A 14,528-nucleotide genomic window follows, 5' to 3' on the forward strand; every position below is an offset into this window, starting at 1 on the left:
ATTTTTCTGTAATAAAACAGCTGCTTTGAGATCTTGTATAGAATGTCCTGGGAGATTGAAGTGTTCTCCTACTGGTTTCTCTGTCTTGTGGTTCCTGATGTCAGATTTGTGTCCATTTATCCTTTGGCGTAGGGTTTGTTGTTTGTTGTTGGCATCAATCTGTCTTTAGGGACAATGGAAGAGTGGACCATTGTGGGGGCAAAGTGATAGGCCAGTAATTCTGTTTCCCCCTCCTGTGTTATTCTGCTGCATTCTCTTTGCACAGTAGGCTAGAATTTTTTTATTTTTTAAAAAAACAACACAGCTCCAGATATGAACTATATATCCTGTCTCACATTTTTGGATTCGCCTTGCCTCAAACTCTTCTACTACTGTTGTATGATATCTTGGTATTCCATTTGGGAATTAAATCACTTTCCATCTGAAATGTATTCAACATAAAAAAATATATATTGTTGACATAAATGCATGGATAGCTTGGCTGGATATAGTGGATGCTTGTTAAGCTTTAGTCCCCCTGAAATCAATGGAGCCTGTAGGTCATTCCTATCATGTCCCAGTGATTCCAGCGGGACTAAACCATGATTGGATCCAACTTCAGTGCAGACTTTGATGCAATTGCTTATGTTTTCTTTATTTCTCTAAACTTTACTTTTTTACAATAGGGCCTTTGGTGTAGTCTTGCTACTTTTAAGGGCCTTTGGTCTAGTCTTGCTACTTTTATCCAAACGCTTTCAGTAGACATTTTATAGAGCACACAAGACCACCTAGGCTGAAGAAGATGCCCAAGGTAAACACAGAAATGTCTGTACATTTCTCCAGGAATATTAATTTTCCTCATTTCAGCTTCAAGTGAAAAAGAGATGGAAGGAGGAAGGTCACTACCTGCTAAACCCATCAGAAGAGCAAAATGTGCTTTGCATATGGCCATCAAAATTGCAGGAAGTGATAGAGACATGTGGCTCCAAGTTATGTTGTTATTGTTTAGTCGTTTAGTCGTGTCCGACTCTTTGTGACCCCATGGACCAGAGCACGCCTGGCGCTCCCGTCTTCCACTGCCTCCCGCAGTTTGGTCAGACTCATGTTGGTAGCTTCGAGAACACTGTCCAACCATCTCTTCCTCTGCCGTCCCCTTCTCCTTGTGCCCTCAATCTTTCCCAGCATCAAAGTCTTTTCAAGTTATGTAAGCATGCCAAATCTCTGTCATTGAAAATAATGACATTGGGTAAGACAGAAGTGCCTTGACTAAGAGGCACAAGTTCACTAAGGTTTGCAATGAGGATGGAAGGTTGTCAGTAATGACCTCCTTTGTTTCTTCACCCCAAGTCAGGAATGCAGTCAGTGCAAAGATTGTCTTGAAGACACAGGCCAAAAGATCAATTCGGCATTGATCTACTGTCTCCAGGATTTTGCATATTCCCCTCTAGGGTAGGAAGAAATATGTGGGATGTGTACCTGAAAACTACTGAGATCAGGAAACTCTCAAATTCGACTGAGAGGCTGAATCTTGCCCAGAACCACAGGTGCATTTAGGTCAGACAGTATGTGATCACTACAAAGAAAATGACAAAATGGACTAGGGAGCCAAAGAGGCTGAGCTTGGACACAACTTTGAGGGTTTTGATGAACACACAAGGAAGCAGGGCTACGCAGGCAATTACTGACCATGTTTTCTCGGTCACTGGGAGATCTGGAAAGCTGTGTGACAGCACGTTGCCACTAACAACCAGATACAAAATGTATGTCATGATCAGTTCCATCGCCTGGGTCACAATGACAACTCTGCCACCAAGTTTCGGAAACGGCTCTTTGCAGCAAGCATTAGTAATGTCTTCATATGTGCCTCTCACTTTTACCAGCTGCCCGTCTTCATTTTCCTCATACAAGCATGCTATTAGGATTTTGCCAGTGCAGCAGCAGAAAACTGCAGCCAGGATATTGAGAAGCAGCCCACTGAATCCACTGTGGAGTACAGCATATGGCAAACCTAGAACAAAAATCCCCTAGAGACAAGAGAGAGAGAGAGAACAACAACAACAAAAAACCCAACCTGAAGCAAAATGTTTACTAGAAACAACCCATTCAAACTCACAGCTGTCAGTGGCTACCTTTTGCTAATTGCATGGAAGGATCGCGGTTACATTAACCTGTCTCAGTAAATAATAGCTGCCAGAAATGTGTATATTCATGATGAATGAAGTTAGCAGGGAAAATAACTGCTGGCAGAAGCACAGAAATCCAGATAAGCCAGAAAATTGAAGACAAGCAAATTGTAGAGACAAGCTCCTATTAAATATCAAGTGCTGATGTGATTGCAGGCATAATTTAAAAGGCTGCGAAGCAGTTATTTAATCAATGTGCATATTAATGTTCAATAGCAGTTCAATAATGATAAAATCAAAGAGCTTTCGCTGTCCCCATGCATTTTGTGCAAGCAGGGAGGTGGTACTGCTGGATAAATAAGCAGGGGGACCTAGAAATAGCATCCCTCTCATAGTTCTGACCTTGCACTATTACTTTTTTATGGATTTTACACAGATTCATGAAAGGAAGAACTCTTCACCTTCACCCATAAGGCAGATACACATCCTTTATACTCTTCTGATCCCAAATACTTATGTTCTGAATTTTCCTTTAATCGTGAATACAGCCACTCTGTTACAAACAGCAGCAATATTTAAGCAGCAGATATATATGTGTATTTTAAATGCATGCTAGATAAGAAGACCATCAAAGTGTTTTTTTAAAAATTAAAAAAAAATACATTGTGTGGAAGATAGGTATCTGTTTTGGCTTGGCACCAATTCTGTAGCTGTAGCCTTTGACCCTGCCAGTGATACTTTATACTATAGAAAGCTGCACAAGTCAAGACTATTTGTCTATTGTGCCCAGTACTGCCTACTCTGACAGGCAACATCTCTTCAGGGCCTTGGGCAGAGATATTTTGTGTCACCTACTGCCAGTGTACTGGAAGAAGTGAAGCTCACCAGTGTCGAAGCAATGATACTTTAACATCAACTTTGTTGGACTGGTCATGTTGTGCGAATGCCTGATTATCGTCTTCCAAAGCAACTACTCTATTCCGAACTTAAAAATGGAAAGCGTAATGCTGGTGGTCAACAAAAGACATTTAAAGACTCTCTCAAGGCAAATCTTTAAAAATGTAGTATAAACACTGACAATTGGGAAACACTGGCCTGCGACCGCTCTAATTGGAGAACAGCCATGACACAAAGGTGTCATGAGCTTTGAAGACACTCAAACTCAGGACACAAGGGAGAAACATACTAAGAGGAAGGCACGCTTGGCACATCCACACCGTGATCAACTCCCACCCAGAAACCAATGTCCCCACTGTGGAAGGATGTGTGGATCCAGAATTGGCTTCCACAGTCACTTACGGACTCGTTGTTAAAACCGTGTTTATGGTAGACAGTCTTTCTCAGCTACGAGTGATTGCCAAAGAAGAATGAAGAAGAAATGCATAGCTGATTGCATAGCAGATAAGCAGAAAGTATCTAGGTTTGCTCAGGAATTCCAAGAAATCAAAAATTACTGTGATTTATAAATGGATAATGTAATTTGTTATTTTCGAGGGCTGTGCACTGCTTCCTGCCTTACCTAACTGGGCCAACCCAGCAAACGTCCAACCAAGATCTCACTCCAATTCAATTAGGGGTGGGGCTAATGTTCAATTAAGGAACATGGGTGGCACTGTGGTCTAAACCACTGGGACTCTTGCGCATGCTGATCAGAAGGTTGGCAGTTCAAATCCACGCGGTGGGTTAAGCTCCCATTTCTTTGTCCCAGCTTCTCTCAACCAAGCAGTTCAAAAGCATACCAGTTCAAGTAGATAAATAGGTACCACTACTGCAGGAAGGTAAACGGCATTTCTGTGTGCTCTGGTTTCCATCATGGTGTCCCGTTGTACCAGAAGTGGTTTAGTGATGCTGGCCACATGACCTGGAAAGCTGTCTGTGGACAAACACCGGCTCCTATAGCCTGAAAAGTGAGATGAGCGCTGCAACCCCATAGTCACCTTTGACTGGATTTAGAGATCTGACTCACAGTCCTATTAGTTTCTTGCCAGATATGGTTAATATCAATGCAGTTTTAAAAGGTCCAGTCCAATATCTTAAATTGAAATGGCGTCTGATGGTATTCAAATATGGACCCAAACCTCATTGATCTCAGAAACCACCATGCCAAATTGGGCAGTGATATCTTTAGAGGCGTTGAAGGGCACAGAGAAACCAACTTTCCAAAATTAAGCTATGCCATGTTATATAACATTATATTGCATTGTATGCATTGCTCAAGAGAGGCAAATCTGTTTACCCTAAATTCAAACATATTTGTTCTATCTACCTGCCCTCCATCTACCTATCTCAAACCTACAACATTTCTCTACAGTACATACAAAACTGGGTGGGTGACCCTCCAAATGAAAGTCTCACACTTTTCATGTACCGTCATGCCCAGTGTGTTATTTTTATGGCAATTTAATTCACATTACCGTAGTACTGAAACTGGCAACCTCTTGAACCAAGTTATGCATAAAAAAGATTCAATTTCAGATAAACAGTTCTCACTGACATTTCTCATTTATATATTAAAAAGTCTGCAAATATACCACGGGCATCAGTCACAGTTTTGTCAGTGTTTTTCATTTCATGAAAGATAATTGAAAGAAAGAAAAAAGGAGAGAAAATTATTTATGGAAATAAGGATCTAATAAGGATCTAATAGATAAATGTCCCAGGGACAGTGGAGCAACTGCAAGGAACAAGTATGTTACATGGCCATGGGAATATTTTTTGGGGGGGAGGGGAGTGATGGACAAAACATAACAGAGGGGAGAAGGCTAGTTTCTCACAAAAATAAATTGAGAAAAATAGTGCCTGTGCTTTTTGTCTCATATCTCTGTTTCTACAAATGCTGTAAACCTACTCTTAAAAAGAAGAAAGAAGAAAGGAAAGATGGGAATCTGGGGATTATGACAGATTTAAGGGGGACAACTGTCCCCCTTGCCACATTCCTGCCCATGTTATGTTACTCTGTAGACCACCCTCTCCCAGAGATGGAGTCCCCTGCTTTAAAATAGTCCCATCAACTATTTACAGGTGAAACTCGGAAAATTAGAATATCGTCAAAAAGTGCATTTACCGGTATTTCAGTAACGCAATTTAAAAGGTGAAACCAATATATGAGATAGATGCATGCAAAGCAAGATATGTCAAGATTTTATTTGCTGTAATTGTAATTTGTTGTTAGGCGGGTCAATTATAAATGGAATGTAATTAATGAAATGAAATGTAATAGCGATGTTTATTTTTGTATCATTGTAACTATTTGTTTTATTACTGTGGAATTTCCAAAAGAAAGCATTTGTAAAAATTAAAAATAATAAGTTGCATTACTGAAATAAATGCACTTTTTGACGATATTCTAATTTTCCGAGTTTCAGCTGTAAATGGATTGAACAAAAACAAAAATATATGCAGCTTATTATATAAATTGACTGGCTTACCTATACCAGAGTGTTGGTGTTTTCAACAGCTGTTTTGTGAAACGTATATTATTATTTTTTAGTGTACGTGTGGGGTTTTGTGTCAGCGTCAACTGGATAGGTTCTTTTTCTATTCGCTTGTTATATTTTCTTGATAGTGAGAGGGATTGGAGGGCATTGCCTGTACTTTTCATTTCATTTCTCTCTGACTGCATTCTTTACAAGTTGACCATCACCACCAAATCATGTGAATATTTGGGGGATAACACTTCACGCATCTGATGAAGCAGACTGTGGCCCAGAGAAATGTTGTTAAGGTTCCACAACACTCTTTCTTCTATTCTGCTGCCATCACTAAGGTGGCCACCTCTCTGGAAAGAAAACAAATAAATGAGTAAGATCCACTTCAGCATTATTTTTGAAGCAATTGTCCAAAGCTGCATCCTCTTCATTCTTGCACTGCAAGAGTGTTACACGTAAGCCATGGTGGCTGGGGCCCATTGGAACAGATAGGGCAGAAGGCAAGCAGGAGTTGACATGCAGGGTCAACTAATTCCAGTTTTTGTCCCCATCCTCCTCCCTGCTAAATTCTATAAGGGCAACAGTGAGATTATGGCAAAGGAAGTTGGCTGGCAGCACCACCTACTGGACTGGATGTTAAGGAGGCAGGCAGATAGAGGCTAGTTGAGGGCTAACTGATGTTGGTGGGGCATGCTCACCTCTACTAAAAGGAGTCACATAAGCAGAGAAAGTCTGCCCTGCTTGCTTCTGCAAGTTCATCAGATTCTTATTTCTGGCACTTGTCATTCATTGCCAGTGCAAACTTGTATAATCCAAAGCCAAGAACTGTGGAATGAGTGGAGTTTGAAATAGGTAGGTCTCTGGCTGAGCCAACTGAAATCCCCCATCCCAGCTCAGTCAGAGATATGTCAGCATACGTCCTCCATCCTTCTGCAGTCAGACTCAGCCAAAGCTGACACATGACGCTGGGGTAACTCCTCAAAAGTGGGGGCAGGCAGGACAGAGCAGGGGGAGACTTAACCCTATTCCAAACTCTATTCAGTTTGGTCACGTGGCCTAGGAACTCAGCAAAAGTTACACTTGCAAAAAACAACAACAACAACACCTTTATTTTGAAGTCTTGTCTTTCCTCTGCCAGGGTTTAGAATAGGGATATGTTACATTGGCGGGACGCGGGTGGCGCTGTGGGTTAAACCACAGAGCCTAGGGCTTGTCAATCAGAAGGTTGGCGGTTCGAATCCCCACAACGGGGTGAGCTCCCATTGCTCAGTCCCAGCTCCTGCCAACCTAGCAGTTCGAAAGCACGTCAAAGTGCAAGTAGATAAATAGGTACCGCTCTGGTGGGAAAATAAATGGCGTTTCCGTGCAATGCTCTGGTTCGCCAGAAGTGGCTTTGTCATGCTGGCCACATGACCTGGATTGGCTCCCTCGGCCAATAATGCGAGATGAGTGCCGCAACCCCAGAGTCGGTCACGACTGGACCTAATGGTCCAGGGTCTCTTTACCTTTACCTATGATACATTGGCATAATTTAAATTACATTGGCTTCCTATAGTTTGGATTGCTCTGCCCCATGACTTTTGTGTGGTCCTTCTTAACCACGCAAAGGAACTAGATGAGCCTTTGCAACAGGTCTGGGAGATGGATTTCCAGTCCTGCTAGTTTGCAGCACCAGTACAGCCCTGAAATTACTGACGAGAGTACAGTACTCCATAAAATGAATTAGAACAACAACAAAAAAATCCACTGATTTAAAAACAACTGCACAGCATTTGTGCAATGCTCTGGTTCGCCAGAAGTGGCTTTGTCATGCTGGCCACATGACCTGGATTGGCTCCCTCGGCCAATAATGCGAGATGAGTGCCGCAACCCCAGAGTCGGTCACGACTGGACCTAATGGTCCAGGGTCCCTTTACCTTTACCTATGATACATTGGCATAATTTAAATTACATTGGCTTCCTATAGTTTGGATTGCTCTGCCCCATGACTTTTGTGTGGTCCTTCTTAACCACGCAAAGGAACTAGATGAGCCTTTGCAACAGGTCTGGGAGATGGATTTCCAGTCCTGCTAGTTTGCAGCACCAGTACAGCCCTGAAATTACTGACAAGAGTACAGTACTCCATAAAATGAATTAGAACAACAACAAAAAAATCCACTGATTTAAAAACAACTGCACAGCATAAGAACAAGCATAGAGGTGCAAAGGTGAGCCCCTATTAACCTCCCCAGGTGGATTTCCCCCCTCTTTTTTGCAGCTGTTACATTTAGGAAATGTGCTTTGGTTCTCCTAAATGTGTTGTGAGCATCTCTATGGACCAGAAAGATGAAAATAAAAAGAATAAAGACTCCCAGGAGTCTCTGTGGAGGGGAATATGCTATTACACAACATTACATTGCTTACAGGTGTCTCTTCATATATACTGCTGTGTGTTTATAGAAAATGTATTTTCCTGGTGCTAGCATAAAGCTGAAAACACAGTTGAAAAATTGAAAATGTCAGAATTTATCTTCTGAATAATAATAATAATAATAATAATAATAATAATAATAAAGGACCAGTTTTTAGGAACCCCAGATTTTAACAGCCATCTCTGTCCAAAATTAGCAAACCAGCTATTCCATTACTGAAGACACTTGGGTTTTAATCATTTAATAAAATTCTTCCTGTTGGTTTGAGGGTTTTTTTTCCTGAAGCAAACATTTGTATTACAAAATGATGCTGGAAGTTAACGACCCCATTGCTTTGTTTGTTTTTAATAGGGAGAAAAGCTGCCTTGTGACCACGGAGCTCGAAATGGTGTCTAAGAAAACAAGCTCAACAATTTCAAATCAATTTCCTTTCTCCATATTTTTTTTCTGACTTGTTTTGCCAAATAAAAAAACAACTTCATCCAATGTGGTTTTCTTTGTTTAAGGGGTTGGCCTTGTAATCTGATTGCTTCAGACCCAGATACCTTTGCAAATTAATTTAGTGTGTGCTGGCGCAGTGTGTGTGTGTGTGTGTGTGTGTGTGTGAGAGAGAGAGAGAGAGAGAGAGAGAGAGAGAGAGAGAGAGAGAGAGAGAGAGAGAGAGAAGTTTTTAAGGGGGTGGGGGGTGGGGATTCGAGCTCTACAATTCTATGATTCTGTGATTTGGGGATAGGAAGGAAAAATGGAAGCTACAGGTATGTGCCAAACAAGGAATCCCTGGGCTGGTTTAGGGATTAGCCTAGGGCTGGCTGAATGCAAGCCATTATGAAACAATGGCCAAGCATTTACAAATCAAATAAGGTACTTACCGTAGGTCTGTGCAAAACAGGGGTTGTCAAAGTGACAGGGAAGTGTGTGAGCTGACAGTAAAAAAAATACCTTACTCTTAGGTGCCACACAGGCATAGCTGCCAAGTTCTCCCTTTTTTAAAGGGAAATTCCCTTATGCTGAATAGGCTTCCTCGCGAGAAAAGGGAAAACTTGGCAGCTATGCACACAGGTGCCTCTTTGTGTGTGTTCTGGAATATACCTGTGTATTCAGTCTGTGGCCTTGGCCAAGGCTGTCCAAAGTACAAGAAGGTGGCCTCCTTCCCTTTGTCTGGTTTTCTTTTCTGTCTCCTCTTTTCCCTTGTTGTGGCTTCCTTTCCCTTCCTTTATCCACCTCCTTTCTCCTTATTACTTTTCTTTCCCCAGTCTATTCACATAGCAGGTGTCATAGGCCATGCTTTTTGCATGCTTGGACCATTTCATGTTGAGTATGGCGGCTGGCAAAGCAAGGTACGACCTTAACCTCTGAAAAAGGACCTCTAGCTAGTCTGATGGGCACAGTCATCCACTCTCTCCTACACATTCTTGCCTTCGGATAGGCAACTAGATTTGGCCTTGGGTTTCTAGTTGCTTATCCTAGCATATTTCTTCAGACGGCTCATTTCCCAGTGTTTAGGGTGAAAAGAAACTAAAATAATGTTACACACTAACCCAATGTTCACAAGCGCTGTGAGATTCCAGGAGTTCCAGGCTCTTATCCAAGGTTGTGTATCTGTTGGGAAGATCGAGGCACAGCGGAGGCTAGTGTCGAAGAATAATTGTTTATTAGCACATATTCACTCCTGGAGTTTTCAATGGAGTGGGTGTAGAACAAGCATTCCCAAACTTCGGCCCTCCAGGTGTTTTGGACTACAATCCCCATCATCCCTGATCACTGGTCCTGTTAGCTAAGGATCATGGGAGTTGTGAGCCAAAACATCTGGAAGGCCGCAGTTTGGGGATGCCTGGTGTAGAACATTACACCCCAAAGCCCAGGAAGCTTCTGGCCTGGTGGTGCATTTTGCTGATGTTGAGAAAACATTTGGGCATGTCTGTGATATTTTCATAAATATTCAAGAACCGTTCCATTGGCCTCATAGTCAGTGGACTAGGAGGAATAGGCTACTACCCTAAAGCCCAAGAAGCTTATGGCCCAGCTTAGGGAGGAAGGCACAATGTGCTGATGGGTCCAAGAGCCCTCCCTCCACCTTCCCAAAGTCCACTTGGCTTTGGGAAGGAGGCAGGACGTCTCCAGCCTTCTGTCAGAGGCCTGTCACTCCCTTCTCAAAGCCAAGGAAGCTTCTCCCTGGCTTAGGGAGGGAAGCATGATGCCCAGGCTTGCTTGCAACGCCCCTCCCAATCACCCTCGCAAGCTGGCACCTCTGACTCTGTTTCCTAAGAAATATTTCGCCGGACACCACTGGACTCTTCCCATGTTATGATGACTGGACTTTGAATGAGGAGTAGGAGGATGCCCTCTAGCCTCATTCAAACCCAGCATGCATGCTCATCATAATTTCTGTAAACTGTACTTGCATAAATCCTGTCCAGACAGTAATCAGTAATCTCTGAAAATGCATAGGATGTGGGGTGAATAAGTATCCCGTTTTACAGAGGACCATCTTCTATTTGATGAGCCACCCAGTCCAAGTCCAGCTGAAAGAGAAAGAACTACAAAAAGGAGAACAGAAAATGCAAAGGTGCCGATCAACAGCACCAGATAGCAGACTCAGCAGGCACACAGGTGGCCTGGCATCTATACCTAATTAGCATATGCAGATTTTATGTAAATTGGTGTCCTCTTTTCTCCTTTGGTGATGTGTGAGTGGCCACCCTCAAAGGAAGCTGGAGTGAGGATTGTGGAAAAATCCTACTTCTCATTTTACCTGTACACATCATCCTTCAGATACTGTTCAAAGGTACAACAGATAATAGGAGAGAATCCCTTCGAGGCACATTGGGGGATGGGGGATTAGGCTAGTCTGATATCATAAGCTTTGACCCTATGCCAGTTTTTTGGTTACTTACAACATTACTTTTCAAAAATATGCATGTTCATTCTTGAGGAAATGATACAAGTTTGGATTCCTGACACACACTTCCAGTGACAAACATAGGTTTTTGGCAAAAGGAAGAGAACAGTTTATCATTTGGGAGGATTAAGCTGATTACTGGTTAAAACTGGGGAGGGTGATGCCTTTATTAATTCCGACTGATTTGTGTCTGAGAGTGTGTTACGCAGGGAACACTTGCTTATTTCCTACCCACTGAAATGAATGGGATTTTGGCAAGATCATTTCCTGCATGTGCCTTTTTTTTCAGAAATGGTGTCACTTAAGATAGCTATGTTCTTTTCTTCTTCCTTTCCCCTGTAGCAAGGAATGTGGCAGAAGGAAAGGTTTATTTTCTCCACTTAGCTCCAGGTGCAAACATTCTGTGCAGCTCACTACCTCTGAGACTTAGGGTGTGATTTGTCATCCTCTGTATTCTGTGTAATCAGTGTTTAGGGCATTTAGTCTTCTGGAATAGGTCTATTTGCTCATTCAAGCAAAGCATTGTGCTTTTTCCAAAGAGAAAGTGTGCCATTTGTTGGATTTACACACCTAGTGGTGCATGATAGATTAGCTATGGTGTGTTTGGGAAGGGAGAACACAGTCTTTTGGATACCTCTGTGCTATAAATGCCAATAATACGCAATGGGATAATTAACATATATGGTTTTTCAGTCTTAAAATCATTGGAAAGCAGGGCCTGATTTCAGAATCTCTGTTTGTAAACACTAGGGGTCACTCTTCCTTGGCTTAAAAGTACAGTCACTGCCCAGTACCCGCTGATATCTGAGGAGAACATGTTTCTGTGTAGGAAAAGCTTTTGGCTGTAAAAAAGTTTTTAGCCTTAGGCTGTCAGTCACGGAGGCCCAGCATCTATATTCTGTTTGCCTTGTTTTCCTCCAAGCGTCGCTAAGATTTCTCAAAGGCTGTACATTAAAGAAAATAATTTACACAAAGAATGAAGTGGAGAGTAAAGGTAGTTTTGACAGTTATAAGTTTCAATCTCAGACAAATGTGTACCGAGACATCCCCTCCTCAATAGTTATCAGAAGCCTAGATGTATTGACTAATGAAGGTTACTTTACTTTTCTCCCCTCATTCTTAGCACTATCGCTTCCAGGCTACACATGGGAAACGAAAGAATTGTAATTATGGCTTTCACTTGAAGACTACATGAAAATGCACATCTCAAAGGAAAAAGACAAATGCCTCAGTTAGGCAGACATAATATATGTAATCTATGGAATGGCCTTGAAAGGCAGGGATAAGTCAGGAATGGGAGGCAGAAAAAAAACATCAATTTACTTCTCTGTGTCTGTTTCTATAAAAATTGGGAGGCATCAAAGTCTGAGTCAAAAGGAAAAGGTGCTAGAACATTTTTCTTGCAGACTGAATGTGGAATGCGTGTGTTTCTTTTGAGGGCAGGATGGGCAAAAACCTGTACACACTGATTTCCTCACTTAGTTCAGGAATAGCAGTAAACCATAGTTTGCAGTTAATGGCCCAATGAGCAAAAGTCCTTCAGCCACGAGTGGAGGAACAGTGGAGATGAGGGTCCTAATGCTCATTGCCCTCAACTTTTGGATAGCAACTGTGTGAAGTGGAGAGCTTTGGGTATTTGTGGAGACTCCCTGTGTTTTGGAGTCCTGAGTATCCAGGATTCCAAAATGTGAGTGGACTCTATAGATATAGGACAGAGGTCGGCAACCTCCGGCCCATGGGCCGAATGCAGCCCGTGAAGGCCATTTATCCGGCCCACAGGCCGCCTGTGAACCGAGCCGCCCGCTCGGTGAGTCCCCCGTGTGCTGCGCTAAACCGGTGCAGCACGGCACAGGGACACGCTGAACGACGCCAGAAATGGCGCCTGTGCAGACGCCGAAAATCACATATGCACATGCCCAGATGCCGAAAATCGGTTCTGCGCAGGCACAATTTCCGGAACCTGCGCAGCCACAGAAGCGATTTTCGGCACTGCGGACATGCGCAGACGCCATTTCCAGTGTCACACTGCGCCTGTCAGCCCACAGATGATGGTCATGGCTGGATAACCTTGCTGACGCCTGATATAGGTGGTTCCCCAACTCACACAGTTGCTTTCCATGAATGGAAGGAAATGATGGCAGAATAAGCATTCTCATTCCCACTGCTCCTTCACCTGTTTTCTGAATACTGCCCCGGAAGAGGGCTAAACTGTGTTTTGCTGCTAATCCAGAAGTAAGGAAGACAATCCAGGTGCACAACAGATGGAGCAAGTGCACGGGGACAAACCTCAATCACATAGTACAAACTATGGTTTAGTGTTACATCTGCACTGAGGTTTTACACTGGCCTGTGCGCTCTTGAAAAAATTGTTTTAGAACTCAGTCTTGAATGTGCTCACAGGGCCAATTCAAAGTGCTGGTGGTTGTTGCCCTAAATGGGTTGGCACCAGTTTATGTGAAGGACTGCCTGAACCCACATGAGCTTACTGTTGTGTAGTGGGTCTTCAGTGATTTCAGTTCAGTGCAAATAAGAAGCAGGAGGCGAGGATCTGGTACAACATCTCTTTACTTCAAAGAACAAGTAAGAGCCAGAACACAGGGAATGGGGAAAACTGGGGCTTATATAGTAACAGAGAACTAGCAGGGGAAATATACATTTTGGCGGGAACCAATGGCAAGGATTCCCTCCAGCGGAAACCAATCCAGCAGCGGATCCAAATCCTGCACTCTGAACCAGCAAATGATAGATGTTCCCTCTGGAACTTATACATTCAAATAAACTCTGTAATACAATACAATAAACTCTATATTACAATACATACTTGGCTGTGCTATTACTTTAATACACAACACTTACCAAGCTCTTCAGTTCATTTGTGGAGGCCCTGTTTGCAAGACTGCTCATGAGGTCCACCAGGCTGGTAGGTACAAGACAGGGGGCCTCTCAGTGTCTGGCTCTGTCATTATGGAACTCCCTCACACAGAATGTTCACCAGGCTTCCTCACTGAAGGCTTTTACATGGCCTTGAAAGACCTGACTGTAAGAATAGCCAGTCTAATCTTGCAGTTGGAGATGGTAACACACAGAGGCCTGATTTTGCTCTTTGTGAGAATCAACTGCTGTGGCTCTGGGAAGCCCCTTACCCCAAAACAGTAGCAGCATCTGTTAGAGTACTAATGATTTGAATCTTCCATCCTATGGTCAGACTGTATATATGTGTAAAGAGAGAGGTGAGCATGTTAATGATTATGTGTGCAACATGGGTGTGTAGCAATTAAACAAACAGCAACAATGAGACTATCCTTCTCATTGAGCACAAGGCATTCACTGATATAATATAAAAAGCAAGCAATATTTTGGTGCCTTGCCATTACGCACTGCAGTGACTTAGCTACTGTTGCTAAGAATAACTACATAAAGGCTAGCTACATGAACCAGTTATGTGCGATATTTAAGGTCTGCTTTGCAAGCAGGAGGAGAAACATTTGGGTGCATAGCCCTTCTATACATGGGAGGAGAAAATCTCAAACCAAAGGGTTACAAAGAAATCCTCTTTGCTCCACCCCTGTCCCAAATCGTAACAACGTTTTCATGGTAGGGTTGTCACAAGTTTTGATAGGCTGCTGAAGTTTTAGTAATGCAAAGAGGGCTGTCACAATAAAAAAATAAATATCCCAAAGCCTTGTGT

General features: G+C 42.7%; 1 pseudogene; it reads right to left on the reverse strand.

Moving 5' to 3' along the window:
- Nucleotides 1-1,174: 1,174 nt before the first annotated feature.
- LOC118082752 (vesicular inhibitory amino acid transporter-like) lies at nt 1,175-13,744 on the reverse strand (annotated as a pseudogene).
- Nucleotides 13,745-14,528: the final 784 nt, after the last annotated feature.

This window comes from Zootoca vivipara, chromosome 3, assembly GCF_963506605.1.
Source record: "Zootoca vivipara chromosome 3, rZooViv1.1, whole genome shotgun sequence".
NCBI lineage: Eukaryota > Metazoa > Chordata > Lepidosauria > Squamata > Lacertidae > Zootoca > Zootoca vivipara.